Here is a 14,638-nt window from a genome sequence, read left to right as displayed (position 1 = left end):
TTGGTTCTTGTTCATAAACTCTGTGTACCACTATGTCTTCAAGATTTCTACCTACTTTCTCTTCCACTAGATTTAGTATTTTGGTTTTAATATTTAGATCTTTGATCTATTTTGACTTTATTGTGGTGCATGGTGATAGACATGCATCTAGTTTTGGTCTTTGGCATGTAGAGAGCCAGTGTTTCCAGCACCAGTCATAAAAGAGGCTATCTTTCTAACAGTTAACATGTTTGGCCTCTTTGTCAAAGATAAGGTGGCTGAATGTGTTTGTAGCTCTGTCCACATTTTCTACAGTGTGTTGTAATCTGTTCCACTGGTGCTCAGGCCTATTTTTTGCCAGTACCATGCTGACTTTATCACAGTAGTTTTGTAGTATAATTTCAAGTCAGGGATTGTGATGTCTCTAGACGTGCCTTTGTTGCCTGGGATCGCCTTTGTCTCATCTGGTTCCAGATGAATTTTAGGAGTATTTTTCTAGTTCTGTGAAGTATACTAATAGTAGTTTGATTGAGATTGCATTAAATCTGTATAACAATTTTGGAAGTATGGCCATTTTCGCTATGTTGGTTCTTCTTATCCATGAGCAAGGGATATCTTTCCATTTTATGATATCCCCTTCAATCTCTTTTTTCAGAGTACTGGAATTTTTAATATATAAATCTTTTATTTCCTTTGTTAGATTGATTTCTAAGTATTTCATTTTTTTGCATGCTATTGTGAAGGGTGTGGTCTCCCTAATTTCTCTCACAATAAGTTTGTTATTTGTGTACAAGAATGCTATTGTTTTTTAAGTATTGACTTTGTATCCAGACACACAACTGAATTTGGTTGTTAATTCTAGGGGACTTTGGTGGAGGTTTTGGAGTCTTCTATGTAGAGTGTCATGTCATCTGCAAATAAAGGTAATTTCACTTCTTCCTTTCCTATCGTATTCCTTTTATTTCTCTCTCTTGTCTAAATATTCTGGCTAATGTTTCCAGAACTATGTTGATAAGGAGTCGTGATAGTGGACATCCTTGTCTTGTTCCTGATTTTAGAGTGAAAGTTTTCAGTTTTTGTCCATTTAGTATGCTGTTGGCTGTTGGTTTGTCATAGATGATTTTTATGTGATTAAAATAAAGACCATCTATTCCAATTTTCTGTAGTTTTTTTTTTTTTATCATGAATGAGTGTTGGACTTTGTCAACAGCTTTTTCTGCATCTATTGAGATGATTGTTGATTTTTGTCTCTGGCTCTGTTGTTATGGTGTATTACGTTTATTGATTTGTACATGTTGAACCATCCCTGCATTCCTGGGATAAATCCCACCTGGTAATGGTATATAATCTTCTTGATAATTTGTTGAATTCTGTTGCTAGTATCTTATTGAGGATTTTTGCATCTATGTTCATTAGGCAGATTGGCCTGTAATTGTCTTTTTTGGTTTTTATCTTTCTCTGGTTTTAGTATCAGGATAATACTTGCCTCCAGGAAAGAGTTAGGGAATATTGCTTCCCTTTCAATATCATTAAAGAGTTTCAAGAGTCTTGGCATTAGAGCTTCTCTAAATTGCTTACAGAATTCAGCAGTGAATCCATCAGGTCCTGGGCTTTTCTTTGTTGGTAAGTTTTAAATTATATTTTCAATCTCATTAACTGATATTGCTTTATTGAGAATTTTTATATCTTCTTGATTCATCTTTGGTAATTCATATGTATCTAGGTATCTGTCCATTTCATCTGAGTTTTCCATCCTATGAGAATAAAGATTTTTGAAGTAGGTAATAATAATCTCTGAATTTCCAAAGGATGTGTGGTTACTTCACCCTTATTATTCCTCAGTGCATGAATTTGAATCTTTTCTTTCCTTTTTTGATAGGTTGGCTAAGAGTTTATTAATTTTATTTATTCTTTCGAAGAACCAATTCTTTGATTCATTAATTCTTTGTATTGCTTCCTTGGTTTCCATTGTGTTAATTTCTGCTCTGATTTTCATAATTTCCTCCCTCCTACGGGCTTTGGATTTGTCTTGCTCTTCTTTTTCTAGAAGCTTGAGGTATTACATTAGATTTTCATCTGTGCTCATTCTATTTTCCTGACGTGAGAATTCAATGCTATACTTTTCTCTCTTAAGACTGCTTTCATTGCATGTCATATGTTCTGGTATGTTGTATCTGTATTCTCAATTAGTTGTAGATATTGTTTAATTTCTTCCTTTATTTTGTCTGAGACCCATTGGTTTTTCAGGAGGGTATTATTTCATTTCCGTGTGTTTATGGAGGTTTTGTGGTTTCTTTTGTCATTAGTTTTTAATTTCATTGCACTATGGTCAGATATGCATGGGATAATTTCAGTTCCTTTGCATTTACTTAGGCATGTTCTGTGGTCTCATATGCAGTCTATTTTAGAGACCATTCCATTTGCAGCTGATTTTCATGTCTATTAATAATTGTCTTCTGTACTTAGGTGCTCCTGTATTTGGTGCATATATATTTATGATTGCTGTCTCTTCCTCCTGAAGTTTCCCCCTAACGAGTATGTAGTGACTTTTTCATCCCTTTTCATCACTCTTGGCTTGAAGTTGACAATGTCTGAAAAAACAATAGCTACTCCTGCTTTTCCCTGGGTTTCTGTTATGTGGAAGACGATTTTCCATCCTTTGATTTTCAATCTATGAATTTCTTTTTGGATTAAATGTGTTTCTTTTATACAGCATATTGTTTGACCTTGTTTCTTGATCCACTCTGCAAGTCTGTTTCTTTTGATTGGTGAATTGGGCCCATTTACATTGATGGTTATAGCTGACATGTATTGGCCTTTCCTGGTCATAGTTATTTTCTGCTGTTGGTTCAATGCTTTTCCCTTCTGCTTAATTGCTTGCCCTGTCTGGTGGTTTTTTTCTGTTGTTCTTGGAATTGTGCTCCTTTTTATCTCTATCTAGAGTATCTTTTAGTTTTCTGTGTAGCATTGGTTTTGTGTTTATAAATCTCTTCTGTTGTTCTTCGTCATGGAAATATCCTATGTCTCCATTAATTTTGAAAGATAGTTTTGCAGGGTCCATCAATCTGGGCTGGAAGTTGTTTTCTTTCAGGACTTAAAATACTTGACTCCAATCTCTTCTTGACTTGAGAGTTTGTGTTGAGAAGTCTGCTGTGATTCTGATAGGCTTTCCTTTATAGGTGATCTGTGTCTTTTGTCTAACAGCATTTAATATTGTATTATTGAGATATATTTCTGGAATCTTGACTATTATTATATGTCTTAGTGCAGTTTTATTTTGGTCATTCATGTTTAGAGTTTTAAATGCTTCATTTATTTGTATGTCAAATTCTTTATCCACACTTTGGAAGTTTTCTGCCATTATTTCTGTGAAGAGTATTTTTTTACATCATTTGTGCTATGTTTAGCTTTCTCATTGACCCCAGTCAATCTTATGTTTTACTTCTTTGCTTCATCCTGTAGCTCTTAGATTTATTTTTCATGGTCTCTTGCTAATTGCAAGATATCTTTCTTTTCATTATCACTATCTACAATTCTGTCTCCAAGATTTGAAATCCTATCCTCTCCTTCATTCAACCTGTTGCATATACTTTCAATGGAGGTTGTAATACTGGGTTTCTATGTGGATCTGTTTCATCTATTCCACTTCTTTCATATGCTGGACAGTATTTGTTTCCATCATTTTTCTGAGATCATCTATTCCTTTATCTGTGTCTTCTCTAATATCTTCTATTTTAAGGACCATTTTTTTCTGCACCCGAAAGATTATTTTTTTCCATAGCTTTTTCCACTTGTTTTTTCACTTCTGCTGCTATCATTTCAGAATGTTCCAGTATTTGATTTACAATTTCATCTTTCTCTAAGTTTTGGGTTTGTTCTGGGTGGGCGGGGGTCTGGGGATGCATTTTTGTTCTGCATCTTGTCATTTTCTAGCCTTTTTTATTTTGTTCTCTATGTGGATACTTGCCAGTTTCCTATGATATATAGCTTTATCACTAGTATTTAGGTTTCCCTAGAGGATGTCTGTTCTTTAGGGATGTCTTCTATATGTGGGTGGTTTCTTATAGCTATCCCAAGGCCCTAGCTTCCCAGTTTGTAAAGGATGCAAGATTAATATTGGCTCAGCTTCTAACCCTTTGATACTGGGCTGTGATGATGATTATGACCTTGTACAGTCCCAGTGTTACCATACAGAGGAGAAAAACTGTTTATAACGTGAATGACATCCTGCCTAGAGTAGTATAGTTAGTAATAACAGTAGTTTCAAGTGCAGTTTAACTACTGATAATCTATGTTTACCATTAACCTGTTACCTCTGACCACAGGAGTAAACTCTAAAATTATGTAAAAAAATTAACATATATTGTGCACTTGTATGCAGTGATTTTCCCCTTAGTCACCTGATTTCACCCTTTCGTCAGGAACAGGGAGGCTAAGATTGTTAGGGGATAAGCTAAAATGATGAGTGAAATCACATACAGTAGAGTTGGTGCAGGAAATTAAAGGAAGATCACCCAAGTTTTGGGAAACTGGAGGACACAGGAGGGAAAGAATAAAATAGAATACAAGAAATTGTCAGAAAGGGCAGAGAAAATGTCTACTTACTTGCAAGTTTAAATTCAATAAGTAGTTGAGAAAAGAAACTGTGTCTATAGAAGAGAATGAAAAAGACAGTAAGAAACCTAAACATTGAAAAAAAGAAGAGAAACAGAGAAACTGAATGAAAATGTACAGAAGCAAAAAAGAAAGAGGAGATTAGAGAAAGAGAGGAAAGAAAAATAGAAAAAGAAGAAATAAAAACCCTACATATAAAAATAACTACTGAATACAGAAGAAAACAAGATGATGTCCAGTCAGACAGGAGAGGACTAGCCAATTAGAAAAACAAGGGAGAATGAAAACAGTAAAATACCTCTGGTACTTACAGTTCCATGGTAGTGTCCATATTTAGTCCCAGAAATGTGTAGGGTAAGGAGCTGATCTCGGCTTCTGGATGTGGGGCCTGATATTGGACTTCTGCTGGTGGGGTTCTCTGAAGTCCAACTGCTCGATCCTTGCTACTGCTTCAGACACTTCCAAGCTGCTGGTCTCGGCAATTACTCTGCCTTCTAAAGACAGGTGTGTACCTGTGCACCTGGGACATGGCTGTTGTCCCGGGTCTCAGGTCTTGGGGATCCTGCCAGTCTATTCAACAAAGGCATGTGTTGTTACACTCCTCTCAAAGACCCCACTGTCCCTAAGACAATGGAGGAAGTGCAGAGTGTGGACTCACTCTGCTCACAGACTCCGACATTCCAGAGGGAATGGAGGAAGCATGGAGCTTGGACTCACTCTGCTTGCAGGCCTTGCCATCCCAGAGAGAATCTTAAACCAAGTTATACATAGATCATGATAGGATTATCTTTGTTTAATTCATGCTTTTTACTGTTATGAATGTTTCATTTACTACTATATTTTAAATGATTTTCTGGATTGTAGAAAGCTGTTGATCATTTTATATTGAGCTTGTATCTACTCATCCTGTAATCTAGTGGTTTCCTAGATAGAATGACTTCAGTAGAGTTGTTCTCCTCACCAGCCCTTTTTCTTAATCAGTTAACAGCTCGCTTCTTTCCCTTGGTACTCTAAATTTTGAAGAGAAGCCTCCATGATTTCCCTCCTCTTCTCAGCTCCTAAGAACTCACTTGCAGAAAATTAATGAAAAGGAAGTGTGGATGCTGATCCTGGGAGGTCAAGGACCCTGAAAATGAGGTAAAAGACAGAAACAGCTGCTCTGAAGAGGAAGCTCCCTTCCCAGTGGGAGTTTTCCACACCTGGACTCATTGGATACCCCTTTTCTCCATAAAAGCTCTTTATGCTTCGGAGAGACATATGACAGAGATTTGAAGTAACAAAGAAGTTCCTCTGTCTTCTTCAGGGACAGTTTTGAATAAATCTAGTTCATTCTAATTCTGTCTCTTTGTCTCCTCTTTCAGTTGAGGCAAGAAAAGTAAAGATTTGAAGGTTTGGTAACAATTAATGAATTATCTTTGCAAATTGTTTATCAGCTAGGAGTAGTGGAACATATCTGTAACCCCAGCACTGTTAAGATCTGATTTGGAAAAACAGCAAGTTCAGGTCCAGCTTGGGAAATTTGCAACTTAGTGAGACTCTGTCTCAAAATTAGGAATAGAAAATAATAGCTGAGGGCTGGGAGGTAGCACAATGTGAAGGTCCTGGGTTCTATCTTCGGTACTAAATATGAAAGAAAATTGTATCACATACTGAAATTTCCCTATGTATTAAATCATCTCAATGTCGGTTTTACTTCCAAGGTTATAACTTAAAATTTAATACAGTATGATCTTTTTGCATAATTGTGAATAGACTATATTGCACATGTGTAACCGACAACTTTTCTTACTACTGGCTATAATGTAAAAGCTGTGGCTTCCATGTCAAGTGTGTTGTGTCAGAGTTTCCTTTTGCCATGGACTTTTTTCTGTCCTCATTCTGTGTTTTAGTTGTGGAGAAATGTTTTCACTTTCCCATCATTTGTCTTTAAATGAATAAGTACCTACTGCATGCTGGGATAAAAAGGGGCTGTTCTAGAGAATGAGGATAACCTTTTCTTATTGACTACAAAGTTCAACATAACTTGTAGGTGCTACAGCAGAAGTAGAAACTTTTTTGACTACTCTCAGCACTTCCTATAGATCCCACTTCACGATTTTAAGTCCATTTAAGAGACAGAATTCAAGGGTGTCAAAAATAGGGGACTGCCAGAATATTTTTAAGGAAACTATAACATAAATTATATGTAATGAGATTTATCATGGAATATAAAAGGAAATAGATTTGTATAATTGAAGAAATAATTGTTGCATTTTAATTCTGAATTCAAACTAGATTCATACTTACATAACTTACTAACTATAACTTGGCCATAAATTTGCATTTATCTGCACCATTCAAGGTTTCATTTGATTTTAAATCATTTTCTTCACAAACTTGTTACCTGATATTCCTGTTTGATTAACTGTTGACATGTTATAGGAAGAATATTTGAAAATTACTTTACATCTAAGGTTAGTACATAAAGAAAGGAATTGACATGTACTATACGAGTGTCTGAAAAATTCATCTTGCTAGAATATATTTCTTTAGTTCCCATGTGGAAGTAGAAGTCCACAAAAGACAGATGTCAGGAGAGTGATAAAACTAGCACTAGTAAATGGAGGATTTGTTCAAAGAATAAGGAAAAAGAATGACTCAGAATTTCATCTAGAAGTCTAGCTTGCTGAGAATAAATTATCTATTTTTGTAAACATACTGCAATAAAAATTTGGGCTCCACAGAAAGTAGAACATGTATTTTGGCTTTTGGGAGTAGGATCATGAGTAGTTAACCATCTTGGATCAGGAGCCTATGATTCTGTCAGGAAAATGTGGTCTGAGTGAAAATGCTTAAGAATTTATTTCTTAAAACCAACTGATAAGTTAATACAATTTTTGACAAATTTAACTTTAGAATTCTCTCAGGAAAATGACTGCTTGACTGGAAAGAAAAGATAAGTACCCAGTTTCTTCACACCCAGAAACTGTATGAATATAGTGCCTTTTAAATCAAGGATAGGTCTAACTGCTTAGCAAATAATTTGAAAAAAAAAATGAGACTTTTTTTCTCCTTGACTCACAGAAAACACACAAGACAAAATATTCTAGTGGAAGGTGCACAGAATTTTAATCCCATTTTCAAATAAGTACACATGATGACTTGGATATTTTCTAGCTTCCTTTACATCTACATTCCCTGTTATTTTTTTAAATTACAAAATGAACTAATTGTAAATGCATTTAATTGTGTAGTATCAATCAAATTGAGTGGCCCAAATGTAGACATGCCCAGTCTGGGGAGAGCACAGGGAAAGGATCTATGTCAAATGCATCTTGGACTTTTCCCAAATTAACGCATTTCTAAATACACTACCAAGCCATTTAGCTCTCATATCCTATGATTTTGAATCATGAGTCCTGCTGAGATCTGTCTCTTACCTTCAGGGTTCTCCTGGTTAGTTATGCTTTATAAGGATTGTCTTAGTCACTTTTTCATCACTAGGAAAAAATGCCAAACACAGGCAATTTAAAGGAGGATGGGTTTATTTTGGATCACAGGTTAATCCCTGGTTGGCTGGCTCCAAGGCAAAAACTAGGCAGAAGGGCATTGAAGAGAAAAGGATGCTCAACCCATGGCACCCAGAAAATACAGAAAAGACAGAAAAAGAAGGGAGATACACCCTCCCAGGTCGTATTCCCAGTGACCCACCTCCAACAGGGCCTTCTGTCCTTTAATGGCTGATCTCATGAATGGTGAATTCACTGATGAAGGTAGTAGCTCCATGAACCTATCACCTCCTGCACATATGAGAATGCAGAGGGACTTTCCAGATTTAAGCCACATGAAAGGTCACTCAGGGACAGACTTGCTGATGTTGTCTCCTTAGATGGGGCAACCCTGGGGCTGCCCTTCCCACCAGGCTTGCAAGTCAGCCTGTTCCAAGTTTCCTGGTGTTGGGTACTGGTTGGATGCTTTTCAGTTAGGACCTTGACATCTAGCCCACTTCTTGATATTTTGGGGGGAAGAAAACCAAAAATAACATAACTTTTTTGAACCATAAATAATTCAGGGTGTCTCCTACCCCTCATCACTGTCTGCAAGAATCTCTAACATAATAAGTGGGGACTAGAGAAGCCAGTGTAAATCTAGATGCTACGATGCCCCTGTGGAGGTATCACACGCTATCTTCCTTATCACTTTACTCTCAGTATTTACCACTCATTTTTTAGAAAGGATTCACTATTCGAAAGGGCACATGTGGTATGAGTTCTTTATTCTTTCTAGTGGGGAGACACTACACAATGCATGTGCATAAATACAGTTCTAAGTGAACCTCTCCTTCCCTCTCCAACACAGCTGATTGCACCAGGAATAACGAATGTCCAGCAATATCAAAGGCAGAGGTTTGGGTAAACTGATCAGAAAAATTGAATCATGATAATCAGATTTTCTCAGGAACATGAACGCAGAGAACACACTGTGAGCCCTGAGTTATCTGGCCCCACACACAGCTGTTAATAATTAAAGATAGGAAGTGTATCATTAAAGAAGTCATTAAAGAGGCTGTTGGAAAGTAGGCAGTGATAACTCATGCACTCTGTGGAAAAAAAAAAAAACCACAAAGTATGTTATATGTTTGCAGACTTCATTTTGCTATGGAAGAGAGTAAATGACAACATGACTGACATCTAGATCAAGGGACAGGTGGCTGAGGAGCAGTTAGGTGAGACTTGCTAATGAAAAAAGATCTGTGATGTACCGTTGATCAATGGCCTCAGGAGGCTGCATGGTGAGGAGCTGTTATCTTATACCCCAGTGTAGACTTAACTCCTAGGTGTGCTTCTGTTGGGTCTCTATGCTGTGCTACACATCAGTCATCATAGTGGACTGCAGGAGAATTTTCAACCAGAGAATATGCTTCTAATTTTTATTTCATTCACCAGAAATGAATGCAATTGCAGAAAATAATGACGTTTTATTATATATGACTGGCTTTATGTTTCTTGGTGCAGGGAGTCCTTTAAGGAATAGAACAGCTGAAATAAATTTTAGAGATCATTACCTTTAACTTCTTCTTTTTATAGAGGAAGGAATGAGTCAGAAAAATTAAATAATTTACCAAGGTCACAAGAGCTATTTGACAGCTGGATGGGTAAGGCCAATTTTGTAGTCCTAGGAAATGCTTCATAGACGTGGCAAATATATCACATGGGTGAGCAGCAAGATGGTGTTTTTAAATGCAAGCTATTCCTGCAGGTTATATATGAGATGAAATCTTGATGACATGTGTGCCTTAGCCATTGATGTATCAGAGAATTATCAAATTAATGGGTCAAGTCTGACAAAAGTAAAGTGTTCGTCTTGATGGGGTAATGTTAAATAAATGTCACAGCAAAGTTAGCATGGTGAAAAATAAGAGCTCTCTGAACAGTGACTTGGGACATCAGTGGTGCACATGAAATGACATAACCAATTTCTCTACTCACTAGGTCATAGGTAGCCTCCCCATCTATCACTGAGTGATAGGTTCTGCTCTCTGATTTCATCTACTTCTCAAAATGGTACTGTTATCACAGTAAGCTCCTATAGTTTTTCCAGAGACTTCTACAAAAACTATTCAGCATTCCTCACATATGAGCAAATGGCCTGTGCATTTGAAGAGGTGAGTCACTTAAAAATCTTAAATATTCTGTTACGCAAACCTGAATTGCTGTTAAGGATGTATATGAGTCTTTGATATTGTTACTTGTATAGAGAATGATTCTTCTCATGAAATATCGTGAGTCCTCACTCATCATGTAATAACAAGTAGCACATGATTTTAGTTGATAAAATAATAGTACATATATCTATCTATGTGTATTATATACAAAATTTTTCATCTATCCTTTAAAAGCATCATTGGGCTGTGGACATAGCTCAGAGGCAAAAGTGCCTGCCTGGCAAGTGAGTTCAATTCCTGGTACCAACAACAACAACAAAAAAGAATAAAAGCATGGCCAAAGAAAATGGGAAGTGGAGATTAGAGAGAAACAAAGAATAAAAGAGAAAAATCTACATCTATCAAGAACATTATTTTTGGATAATTGTATTAGTTAAATATAGAAAGAACTGTTATCAATTTCCTTTAACTCTATTTTGCTTTTTCCTTATTTCTCCATGTGATTTTGATGTTTTGTATATTCTATTAGTGCTTCATTCAGAGATTCATGAGAGCATAATCAAACAATCTAACCTTAAAGACTAAAGTATGGGTAACAGCACAAGGGATTATTTTGATAGAATGTTCGAATACTGGTAGGATGTATGGAAAGATCTGATAGGTATGGGGGGAATGAGGGTGTGGAGGAGAGAGAGAAGAGAAGAGAAGTAGGGTGTAGGTGTGTGTCTTCACTGTGCATGGTGCATGCGTGTATGAGACAGACAGAGAGAGACAGAGAGAGAGAGAGGGAGAGAGAGAGAGAGAGAGAGAGAACGGATGCAACTGGCAATCTTAATCTTCTGTCACTCAATTCCCCAGTGCAAATCCTAGAAGTGGGAAGAATCTTTTTTTTTTTTTTTTTTTTTTGACTTTTTGAGACAGAGTCTTGCTATGCAATTCAGGCTGGCCTTCAGCTCACTTTGTACCCCAGGCTGGTCTTGAACTCACAACGATCCTCCTGCCTCAGCCTCCTGAGTGCTGGGATTACAGGCATGCACCACCACGCCTGGCCTCTTAGAATCTTAATTATCATTAGAAACTGAGATGTATAGAGAAGGTTAAAAGTATTATTTACTTTGGGATCATTTTCAATTGAAATGATAACTTTAGAATCTAGAAGTTGAAGAAAGATTCATATTCAAGTGAGAGACTAATGAATGGGTTTGCCATCAATTTGTACCAAAAAAGCAAAACCCAATGCAACATTTGTCATTGCTGTGGCTCCATCAACCTCCTATCAGCTTGTGAGAAATTCCAAATAATGTACTGAACATATATTTGTGGTTTGTTTTTATGCTGCTTCTTTTATAGGTGTAGTAAAATATTTCACAACACAAAACTCTGATTATTGTAAGCAGTAAACGTCCATCCAAACTTCTCTGTTGAAACAGAGGTCCGTTTCCTCATGCTTTGAGTTTTCAGTCTATAATTTTTAATAGTAGTTAACTTATTTATTCAACAACTATGGATTCACCTAGCATCTGTCTGCCACTGCTGCAGATTTTTCTGTAGTGCACTGGCACAGAGCTGACTTCAAAGTAGACAAAGTTCTCCTTGTCAAGGAATTTACAGTGTGGGGAAGAAGCAAGTCATCTAAGTGCTTGCTGTACACCGTATACCCTATAATATAAAAACATAGTGTGGAATCATAAAATTGTACAACACAGGTACTATCAGGTTTGCTATTCTGTTCTGTTGTTATTTATTGGTGCAAGGGATTGAACCAAGGGCTAGGCAAGCGCTCTATAAGTGAGCTATAACCACAACCCTAATAATCATTTCTTTGAATCTCCCACTAGGGAAATATTATTGATCTTAGGTTTTCTTTGCAAATGGTAATTGTGTTCCTGCTTAAATAGAGTTAGTAGTAAGCAGCTTGTAAATTTGCAGCCGATCCATGTGTTCTGTTCCTAACGTACACTTGCGTGTAATTGTGATGGCAGCTAAGGCAAAGATAGCGGGATTGGAGCTGGCGTTTTTCACCTCCAGCTTTGAAGGCTGATTATTTCCAGCTAGGTCTTATTTTTGGAGAAACCTGGTAGGTCAGACTATTTATCTGTTCCCCCAATATCCGTTCTCTGTTAGTTTCACAGGAATAAAGACTGAACTGATACCTGGACACAAAGTTGAAGACTGTATTTCTCAGTTAATAAGGCGGAATGCTGGTTACGTTTTAGGCAAACGGATGGAAAGTAAGTGATGCTCACCATGTCTCGCCATCCAAACAGTCGGGCGCCTGCTCTTCCATACTCATTTATCCTGCCTGTTGGGCAGAGATGTCCAGCAGAAATGAAGGATTTATTGTACTCAGTGATCATGATCGTAGCCCTGTATTCAAAATAGCTGGGCTTTACCATCAGTACTAAAGAGTTGCCTTTCATGGTAGAGAAATAAAATTTTATCTTATTTAACTTAGTCTATTTGAAGATTCTTTTGTTACAGCAATCTAGCTCATGTCCCAAGTAATGAAGCAATCACCTTATAGTACCCCCAGAGAGTCTTACTTCTTTTCATGAAATAGCCCTTTAAATATTTTACAACAGCTATAAACACACTTATTTATTTAAAGCTTATAACAGGAATTTATCAGGTGTCCAGTAGTTCAGGGCACCATGCTTGTACATAAGAATGCAATGAAGAAATATTTTGTCCCTGCTTTTCACAGGTGAAAAGCCTTTCAATGTGTACAAATGAGGTGTGAGGTTTGCCTGGTAGGCGTTCGGGCTGTGGCATGTACTACCGGGGCAGCTACAGAGATAAAGCATTCCAATTCAGTATAATAAGCGTACAATTAGAGGAAGCTGAAAGTGGTGTCGAGAATCAAATGTAGGACCATTAATGGAAGGAGTGGAGACAGCACAAGAAGAATCTTCCAAACAAACATTTTGAAATCAATTCACTCTTAGCTCGTATTCTTTTGGACACACAGCATTAGACTTGATCAGCAGAGTTATAAATGCTACCAGGTGAAAGATTTTAAATTTCCCTTACAGGTTCCTGTGACTTTTTGAAGCAGACACTCTACCCTTTGGTGTTTTGACAGGTCAAGAAATACAGAAGCTATTTATTTTTCCCCAGACAAACACCTTTGTATTAACCCCTTCTGAGCATTAACTACTACAGATATTACTTGGAGGAACAATAGCATTTCACTGTGATCTTTAAACATCTATGGATGAGAAGATGCTGCTTTCTGCTAATTATCATTCTCTTTCTCCCAAGGCAGTGGTAAAACATAAAGGCTTTGCAGTCAAAAGAAAACTGGGTTTAAATCTGGACTGTATGATTGATAAGCTGTATAAACTTGACTTGTCTTTCAATCTGTAAAAGTTCTCGTTTCTTCATTTGAAATAGATGCTGCGATGATGGTCGTCTGTGCCCACTGGGAAGTGGATGCCAAGATGGAATTAGAAATGAAAGTGGAATTAAGTGGATGACTAAAACTCATAAAGGGTGCAGAGAGCAGAAAAACCTGGGGAAAGCCTTCAGACTATGACGCAGGTCCTACACATGTCGGGGGGCAGAGGATGGAGCATCAGACCACAGACTTATATGTAGAGCAACTCAAAGGAATTCTCATCCAGGGCACGGGAACTGCAAGCAAAGATGGTCATTTAAATAGCTCCATTTGGGTAGGAGCAGCCTTGATCTAGGGCCTATTATGCAGCTACTCACCAGGAGCTACTTGTGGGTAACCTGACCCCAGTGTGAATACAGAGGCTGTCAGCTAACTAGAACATCCTCCCAGGACCTCTACACATGAGATTACATTAATAATGTATGCGCAGTTCTAAGATTTCCTCCTAAACTTAAAAAAATCAATACTTATTTTTCACAGAATTCTTGTAATACTCAGCCAGATAATTGTAAGTAAGTGCTAATAGAAAGACCAAGAGCAGTAGAATCATGAACTATGGTCTTTGACCTCAAAAAGTTTATATTTTGATATTCTACATATAAGTTGATATGTACACTGGAAATTTCTAAGATGACCACTTATTGGCAGAAATATACGATTTTGGATATGACAATGTCAGAAACATTCACAAATGAGAGGGAGGTGAGAAGTGCTGCTCAACTTCAACTTACAAAAAAAGGACAAATACGACAATTAATTGTGATGGGTCAATTTGAATGCATTCAGAATCGTCTCTCTAATGGATCAGTGGAGCACAGTTCTGGATATCTTTGGATTATCCCACAAACTGAGGAAGGAAGATCCACTCCAGACATGGGTGGCACCAACAATATGTAGGCTTGTAGCTGGGTGGAAATAAAAGAGAAAGAAGGAATTTCTCCTTTTTGCTTCATTAAAGGCGCTCTGGACTTTGCCATTGCCCTTTCTCTGTCTCTCTGTGTCTT

At 37.1% G+C, this 14,638-nt stretch overlaps 1 long non-coding RNA gene across 3 annotated transcripts in view; it reads left to right on the top strand.

Annotated features, from left to right (window-relative positions):
- LOC102013303 overlaps window positions 1–14,063 on the top strand; it is an 18,495-nt gene extending 4,432 nt beyond the window's left edge. The window contains exons 4-6 of one of the 3 annotated variants that reach the window (XR_260829.2): window positions 10,065–10,237; window positions 12,362–12,468; window positions 13,631–14,063. This is a non-coding gene — a long non-coding RNA (uncharacterized LOC102013303). Of the gene's footprint in view, window positions 1–5,574; window positions 5,890–10,064; window positions 10,238–12,361; window positions 12,574–13,630 lie in introns of those variants that run through there. The other 2 variants (XR_001233837.1, XR_001233836.1) reach the window with 2 other exon arrangements.
- Window positions 14,064–14,638: the final 575 nt, after the last annotated feature.

Source organism: Chinchilla lanigera, unplaced genomic scaffold, assembly GCF_000276665.1.
Source record: "Chinchilla lanigera isolate Chin_1 unplaced genomic scaffold, ChiLan1.0 scaffold00020, whole genome shotgun sequence".
Taxonomy (NCBI): Eukaryota; Metazoa; Chordata; class Mammalia; order Rodentia; family Chinchillidae; genus Chinchilla; species Chinchilla lanigera.
Note: the sequence above shows the minus strand (reverse complement) of the source record. Positions and strands in the feature narration are given on the sequence as shown.